Raw genomic sequence first — 8,797 nt, 5'->3', positions numbered from 1 at the left:
CTCTTTAGTTGTATTCCGACCCCCGTCTATCAATTGATAGTCAGGAGTAGTTATGCTCTGCAGATCAAATTGCTAATCTAGCTTTTGTTCTGCTCTACCTTGCAGTATTACCATCTTTATATTAAGATTATCATGGGAATTGAACACCCTTCTATGAACTCTTGATACAGTGATATTTCTCACCCTCATTATTCATTTCTCGGCTCCCGTGTTGTTGCAACCGGAACGCCGCCAAGTGAATCGTGATGTGTGAAATCTATACTCCTAGAAACTCTGTTGTTTGGTAGTTAATGGATAATAATTTCATTCTTAGTGTGTTGGTTCTTGAATCATCATTCTAAGACTGATTGTGCTACCTAGTCCTTATTTCCGGTGCACTCTTCGATCAATGAGTTAGGATAGTGTCAATCCTTGTCTATTCGATCATATCGTCTTGCCCTGAAAAGCAAGATTGTTCTCGAGTTTAGTAGCATATCGGTGGTTCGTGATTTTCCGAATATCTTCTCGGTAGTATCACCAGGTCGTCACCTGACTATTATGTTGAGCTCGTGATCAAGTTGGTTTTCTTATAAACCACCCCTTCTCCAAGAATCTGTGTTGGATACCCCTGAGCTAGTTGGTTAAGCTAAACGACAACTTGGAGAGTTGGAAGATAAAAGCTTACCTAACTTAGTCTTTTCAAAGGGATATCCTGGTGTTGGTGTGTTAGTTGAAGAAAGATGATATCTTCATCGATTGGTCCTTGTGATCAGTTGTTGGACCTATTGTCTTATAAAAACTTTGATTTGAGTATGGGCTATCGCCAAATCAAATTAGAACCAACGATGTTCGTAATGTTGTCTTACTCGCGGTTATCCCTCGAGCATACACCATTACATCCTTTGGGTCTGACCAATGCTATGTCCTTGCTCACATAATTATGGAATTCCATTTATATGGTCATCCAGATGACTTGTTGTTGAGCCCATCAGCAGCATTTTATCTTCTCCATGATCATGTTGAACATCCATCTAGTGTTGGAAACTTTTGTAAACATTACCTCTGTGTTCCATTCATGAGGTATATGTTCGGATGAAAGAAGTGACTTTCTCTAATTCACGTGCACTTGGTGTAAGTTGCCGCCGTGGATCCGAGAAAGATTGTTTTTGCTTCCTTTGGAATCATCCCAAGTCAGTCATGCATGTGCCAAGTATACATTGGATTGTGAGATTAGTTACCTCCATTCTATATGTGTCCGTAGCACACCAAGCCACTGACTGATTTGTTCAGGAAAAGGAGTTAAGTGCTAATCCATGGTAATGCACAAGACTTCGATATCCCCGATGGTGGCTCCCTACCGGGACTCAGTAGTGTTTTATTGTAAGACTACCATGTGATCATGTTTGTCTGGGACAGCGTGTTCACATGTGTGTAGCAGAACCAGCTCATGTTTTGGAGCTTGCTATCGTAGTCCATTTCCCGAGAATCTCGCAACGTCATTTCATCGATTTGTGTTGCAAACTTTCATTTTTCTTTCTAGACTCGATGAGTCTGGAATATCCTGACACCAACCAGATCTGAATCTCGGGCAGATATGATGGTTGGAACATTTCCCAAGAACTATAACATTGGTCCCTCGATAACCGGTAAAGTGGATGTCGTGGCCAACACACCCAGCCGGAAGACCTATTATTGTAGTATCTTGATTGAAGAAGTTGGCCACCTCCCCCATAAGAATTTCATAGGATTTACTCCCTAGATGTCCTTTATGGATTTTCGTGTCCCCGAAGTCAAGATCTTTTACTTGATGTTCTAGATATCGAACCATTTCTATGAATGGGTTACACTAGCACATCAAGGAGAACATTAGAAGCGGAGTGCTAAATGTCTCTCGGTCGATCATCCAGATTTTATTTCCTTGGCCCCGCCAAGGTGAAATCTAAGAAAGTGTTATCTTCCTTTGCATCTGCATCGTCCATCGCTATTCATCATGGTAGTATGTTGTGTTGTCAGCACCCTTGACACGGATGTTGGTAAAACCTGGATGAATATGGAAATGCTCAATTCTTGAGAGCACGCACAAGCGCTAGGTGTTATCATCGGCACTAACTTGGATTGCTCTCAATTTCCTCGGTTATGCTATAACTTTTCAAATAGTAGACTCACTCTCTACTGTTGAGCTTCTTCCCAGTTACTAAAATCATCCCTTGTGTTGTTTTCAACAAGGTAATTCACATCATCCATTCTAATCCGGGTATGCCATTCTACCGAACCCCTCCAAATGGTCGCTCGAGAATTGCCTTAGGTTGGTATAAAAGATTTTCAATGATCTCTGAATCAAAGGTAATTCTTTTTGCCACTTAAGGTAATAATCTATGAATCACCCTCCTCCAGGATGTCCCGCTGTGGCATCATGGCAACTCAACTCCTCGCTACGTTGACAACCGTTCACCACCCTTTTAAGCGTGGAATTGTTGTCTACCTAGTGAACCCTCGTCATTTGTTCCACTCCATCCCTCTAGATGTGTGTTTCATGTCTCCGCTCGAGAGATGTTTCAATGTCTCATTCCATGAGTTAATCCTGAGTTGTTCGACCTTCGAGAAGATCGATCCTTCCAGAATCTTTCTTTCCCTCTCGCTGTTATGTTAGTTGGAGTTCTCAGAGCAAGACGTCGAGACAAGATGGTGATTGAATCAACGTTCATTTGAAGTGCAACCTGGATCGTGAAGATTGCGTTAGTTGCGTTTCGCCTTCATCTTACCCTATGCCCGAATCTCGGGACGAGATTCTTATTTAGTAGGGGTGAGTTGTCACATCCCTAGTCCTGGCATGCACTAGGCTAGCCCTTCATGTGTGCATCATGTTTAAATTTTTATTCAAGTTGAAATGGGGATGTCCAAACCCTAGTACCAAATGGAATTCAAATAGGTTCAACCTAAAAATATTTTCAGTGAATTCAAATGGCTTTCAAAAATGTTCATCATTTCTGGAAAATGCTAGAAACCATAATCAGAGGTGTTGCACATTTTTCCATGACATATTTGGTCACTGAATTAAATCATATGTACTTTGCATTTGGGCATTTAAATGCTAGTAAATATTTTAAATGCTCAAATAATTCTGGAAATAAGTGTGGGCTATTGGAATTAATCCAAACAGAGACTATGATTATTTTCAGGATTTTTGAAGGTGTCTAACTATTTATAATAAAGCCACAAACTGACAGAAGAAATAGAAAACTAAAACAAATAAAAGAGAGAGAGGGAAGGACTTACCTGGCAGAAGCTTACGTGGCGCCCACCAACAGGCCCAGTACTGTAGCTGGCAGCCCAGCCCACCACCACTGCCCTGTCGTCTTGCTCCTTGGACAGAAGGACAGGGGCGCGTGCTCGCCGCCTGCTGGCCACGCGTAGGCCACCTCCACCCTGCTTGCCTGTCTCCCCGTCGCCTTGAGGATGCCACGACACCCCTGGAACCCCCTCGACCTCTCCCATCGCCTCTCCCCTCCTCTGTCCCTCTTGCACACAACCGGCCGTGCGCCACCGTCGCTGCCCCTCGCTGCCCTCGCGGCCACCGCCACCCCTCTCCTCTCCGACGCGCTCCTGAGCTCCACCGTGCCTCCCTCGTCCTCTCCGTCGGCTCACGCGACCGGAAGAGCCCCGACGCGTCGTCCTCGACCTCATCTTCTTCCTCGGCCACAGGAGATCGCCGCCAGGATTCCGACGCCGTCAATCCTTCCCCGAGGCCGCTTCAACAACCCCTGCAACCGCTGTGAGGCCACGGTCCTTTTCCCCCCTAACCCGTGCTCGTTTGCCTTCCCTAACCGCTCTAACCACCTTGCCGAGCGCTCCTCGCCGCCGGCCATGGAGCCGCCGCGACCACAGCTGCTGTGGCTCGCATCCGAGCCCATCAGCACGCTCAAAACACTCCCAGGAGCACGTAGCACTCTTCTGCTTCTCCTCTAGTGCACCGTAGCGTCGACATCGTTCGCGCCCGAACTCCGGCCGCCGTGCAAGTTGCCGCTGCCGTCGATTTAGGTCACCTGAGCTGCTGCTGCGTGCACCACAAGACGCGGACGAGCTCCAGCATCGCGTAGAACCTCTCAGCCATCGATTTGGTCGCCGGAGGTGCGTTTCCGACGCCCTCCACCATCTCTGGCATCGCCGGCGACGAGCCGCGGTCAACTCTGGTGAGTTTGACCCGGGGTTGACCACAGTTTGACCCCCTCTGGGTCACTGTCGTGTGGGCCCCGGCCACTAACTAAACTAGGTTAGTGTTAGTTTAACGCTAACTAATTAGATTAGTAAGGTTAGTCACTAGCAGACGGGACCCACAGGTCAAGGTTGACCTGGACCGTCTCCGTTGACTGCTGACGTCACAGAGACGCAATGCTGACGCAATAAAGTATTTTCTGGATTTAATCTTAATCAGGAAATTTCAGAAAATACCCCAAACTTCTAAAAATCATATAAATTCAACCGTAGCTCCAAATGAAATAATTTATATATGAAAAATGATCAGAAAAATCCAATCTATCCATCTGTACCATTTTCATGCATGTTAGAACAACTTATAGCTGCTGATTAGCACAAATCATATAAATGGCATTTTAATATCCACATATGGAGTTTGAATTTGAATCTTGGGTTCAAACCAACTCCATTTAACTTGCTGCTAGTTGCATTAGCTCAAACCACAGCATATTGACATGTCATGATCATGCATCATATTGAGCATTGCATTGATTACGTTTCCTTCTGTGATGCCGGTATTTGTCCCCTCTCGATAGACGTGATACCGACGATGAGATCGATGACACCGATGAAGAGCTATATTATCTTTAGAAGTGCCAGGCAAGCAAAACCCCCTTGTTCATTCCGATACAATCCCACTCTCTCGCTCCTGCTCTCTTTTACTGCATTAGGACAACACCGATTCAACTGTTACATGCTGCGGTAGTTGAACCCCTTTTCCTCTGCATGACCTGTCATTGCCACAGTAAATAGATGAAACCCACTAGCATGAGTAGGAGTTGTTTGAGCCCTGATGTGCCTACTCATTCATGCTTGTTTGTCATGCCTGCTACTGCTTAGAGTTGAGTCAGGTCTGATTCATCGGGGATGAATTGGAGGTGTGTGAACATGTCCTATTGTGTGTGAGCTAAGTGTGTGAACATGATTTGGTAAAGGTAGCGGTGAGAGGCCATGTAGGAGTACATGGTGGGTTGTCTCATTGCAGCCGTCCTCAGGAACTGAGTTCTGTGTTTGTGATCCATGAACAGTTACTACCACACATTGGGCTCCAGGCACTCCAAGCTCTCTCGACTTATTAATCAACTTGACCTCTGTCCAGGAGTTGCAACTAGTTTCTGGTGTTTGTAGGTAGTGTTAGTAATCTACCAAGTGGCACCCGGTATAGGTGGGCTTGGGACAGACTAGGCACCGTGGCACGGTGTACCAAGCGTAGATCCACCCGTCGAGGTGGGCTTGGGAACCCTGCTCACATCGTTTGGGGCCGTGAGCGACACCCCGGCCGGATCTCCTTGCGGATGGAACCCGAATAGGCGATAAACCTAGACGAGAGACTTGTGTGGTTAGTCAGGTCGTGGCCGACACCCTCGCTGGGCTTCCGCTTGAAGGTTGCCGAGTACATGTCGTGTAAACGGTGGTAAGTGGTGAGAGTGTGTGTGAAGAAGTACACCCCTGCAGGGTTAATATGATCTATTTGAATAGCCGTGTCCGCGGTAAAGGACTTCTGGGTTGCCTGTACAGTTCATAGACAAGTGAAAGTGGATACTCTAAAATACGCAAGATAAGCGTGAGTGCTATGGATGGCGTTCTCGTAGGGAGACGGGAGCGGATCCATAGTGGTGTATTGATACGGTGAATATGTGGACTCGTGTGCGCCACCTCAAAAGAGTTACTTGCAGTCGTAGTTTAGGATAGCCACCGAGTCGAAGCTGGCTTGCTGCAGTTAAACCCCACCATCCCTTTGTTGATAATGATGCATATGTAGTTAGTTCTGATGTAAGTCTTGTTGGGTACATTTGTACTCACGTTGCTTAATTTATGTTTTTGCAGAGAGACTTCAGTCTCGCTAGTAGTACCGCGTGGACTTCGACGTTTAGCTTGTTACCTCAGCTACGATCTTGTGCCCTCGGCAGGATCTGATAGACAGTCAGGCTTCTCAGCCTTTTTCTTTTGTAGATGTCTGTACTCAGACATGTTAAGCTTCCGCTTGTGCTTGACTTGTTTGCTCTGAATGTTGGGTCATGAGACCCATGATTGTAATATCTCGCTCCTCGGAGCCTATTGAATAAAATGCTTGAGTTATAGAGTCATGTTGTGATGCCATGTTGTATTTGCACATATCGAGCATATTGTGTGTATGTTATTGAAATGCTTGGTATGTGTGGGATCTGACTATCTAGTTGTTTATCCTTAGTAGCCTCTCTTACGGGGAAATGTCTCCTTGTGTTTCCACTGAGCCATGGTAGCTTGCTACTGCTCCGGAACACTTAGGCTGACCGGCATGTGTCCTTCTTCGTTCCTATGTCTGTCCCCTCGGGGAAATGTCACGCGATGAATTCCAGAGTCCTGTTAGCCCGCTACAGCCCGGTTCACCGGAGTCCTGCTAGCCCAGTGCTACAGCCTGGATTCACTCGCTGATGACCGACACGTTCGTTGTTGGGTCATGTATGCCTGTCCCTGTAAGTTAGTGCCACTTTGGGTTCACGACTAGCCATGTCAGCCCGGGTTCTTTGTCATATGGATGCTAGCGGCACTATCATATATGTGAGCCAAAAGGCGCAAACGGTCCCGGGCCAGGTAAGGTGGCACCCGTGGGAATACCGTGCGTGAGGCCGCAAAGTGATATGATGTGTTACATGCTAGATCGGTGTGACTTAGGATCGGGGTCCTGACATGCACCTTTATAGCCACGCAGTTACGTTGTGACGTTTGGTACACCCAAAGCATTCCTACGGTATCCGGGAGTTGCACAATCTCATGGTCTAAGGAAATGATACTTGACATTAGAAAAGCTTTAGCATACGAACTACACGATGTTTGTGCTAGGCTTAGGGTTGGGTGTTGTCCATCACATCATTCTCCTAATGATGTGATCCCGTTATCAATGACATCCAATGTCCATGGTCAGGAAATCGTAACCATCTATTGATCAACGAGCTAGTCAACCAGAGGCTTACTAGGGACATGGTGTTGTCTATGTACCCACACATGTATCTGAGTTTCCTATCAATACAATTATAGCATGGATAATAAACGATTATCATGAACAAGGAAATATAATAATAATAACTAATTTATTATTGCCTCCAGGGCATATTTCCAATAGATAAGGCACAAGAATCGTTTCCTAGTCCTTATTGGCTACCATGAAATCGATGATGTAGTCGCTCGCGTATTCATGGTGCTTTGGGCAGACTGCCAAGAAGGCCTCGTGCATGAAGTACGGGTCAGCGACACAGATATGAGGTATCTGCTCAATCCTGATGATGTAGTTCATGTACAAGGCAAAAAGGCGGACAAACATAAAATCCAGCCTTGTCAAGTGAAACATGTCGAAGATGTAATCGAATCGAAGGAAGAACTTCTCCACGGGGAATGTGTCAACATAAAACCTTTGTCGCGACACGTTAGCCACGTAGAGTGGGTATCCTGGATTTTCCGAGGCGATCAGGCTTTTCTCTCTCTGCAGCACATCGTCATGACGTCTCCTTAGATCGCCGTACATGGCCTCTACCGCTTTCTTAGGTAGGATCGGATCACCGGGGATATGATATTTTGCCGCATCAGGGATAGGTATACGGTCTTGAACCCGAGGCTGCTGAGGCGACTGGATCATATCATGAGCTTTCTTACCTTTCCTCGATCTTTTCCTATGCTTCTTTCCTACTGGAACGTTGTCTATAATACGTTCATCCTCGTTCAATTCAGGAACCGACTCATGACGCTCAAACACTGAGTACACATACTGCCGAGCCATCAATCCTCTGCCGTCATAGGCGCCATTATTAAGATACTGTAGAGTGTCATCGTCATCCCCATCTTCATCCATGGCATCAATATCATTCATTGCTTTTTCGACGGCGGCGACGTCATCAGCGACTAATGGAGCCTCTTCCTCACCCCGTCCGCTATCACTCGGCATGACAGGCGACACTAATTGGGTAGGTGGGATGCTGATGTTCCTACCTTGCGGAGGCTGCGTGGTCGTGGGTGTGCTCCCGGCCGCCTCCAGACGAAGCAGACTCTTTGGCCACAATAGGAGCCACGTATTGCAATCGCCAAGCCGCCGCGGGGTCTCGTTCTCATCTCCCCCTAGTACCGGAGGAGACAAATTCTTGTGGCCCGGTTTGACACTGGCCACAGAAACCTTGAAGTCGTCAAGGGGGATCGGTCGGCTGTGGAACAATTGTTCCTTCGGCTGCATTATCGTCGCCTTCCCCACGTCCACCTTCTGGCCCCTGATGGTGTACAGTAAGGTGCATGGGGTTACATTGGCCTGCAAATACATGCCTACGAGGTAAGACATTTGAAAGGCAACAAAAACAGGAGATTATACCTTTATTGAAGAGGGCAGGTGTGACAGGTACCATGAGGGTGTCTAGCTCAGCCAAAGACGAAGCATCGCCGAGCACATCCGAGGCGGAGGACGGGCCGCTATGAGCAAGTGCGGGAGCCGGTGCAGGAGCTGGTGCAGGAGCCGGTGCAAGAGCAGGTGCGGGAGCCAGTGCTGGTGCAACGCTAGTCGAGCTGCTCCCAAAGAGGTTGGAAAGGGGAAAGTCCGCTGCCT

Source organism: Triticum dicoccoides, chromosome 1B (genome assembly GCF_002162155.2).
Source record: "Triticum dicoccoides isolate Atlit2015 ecotype Zavitan chromosome 1B, WEW_v2.0, whole genome shotgun sequence".
NCBI classification, from domain to species: Eukaryota; Viridiplantae; Streptophyta; class Magnoliopsida; order Poales; family Poaceae; genus Triticum; species Triticum dicoccoides.
Note: the sequence above shows the minus strand (reverse complement) of the source record.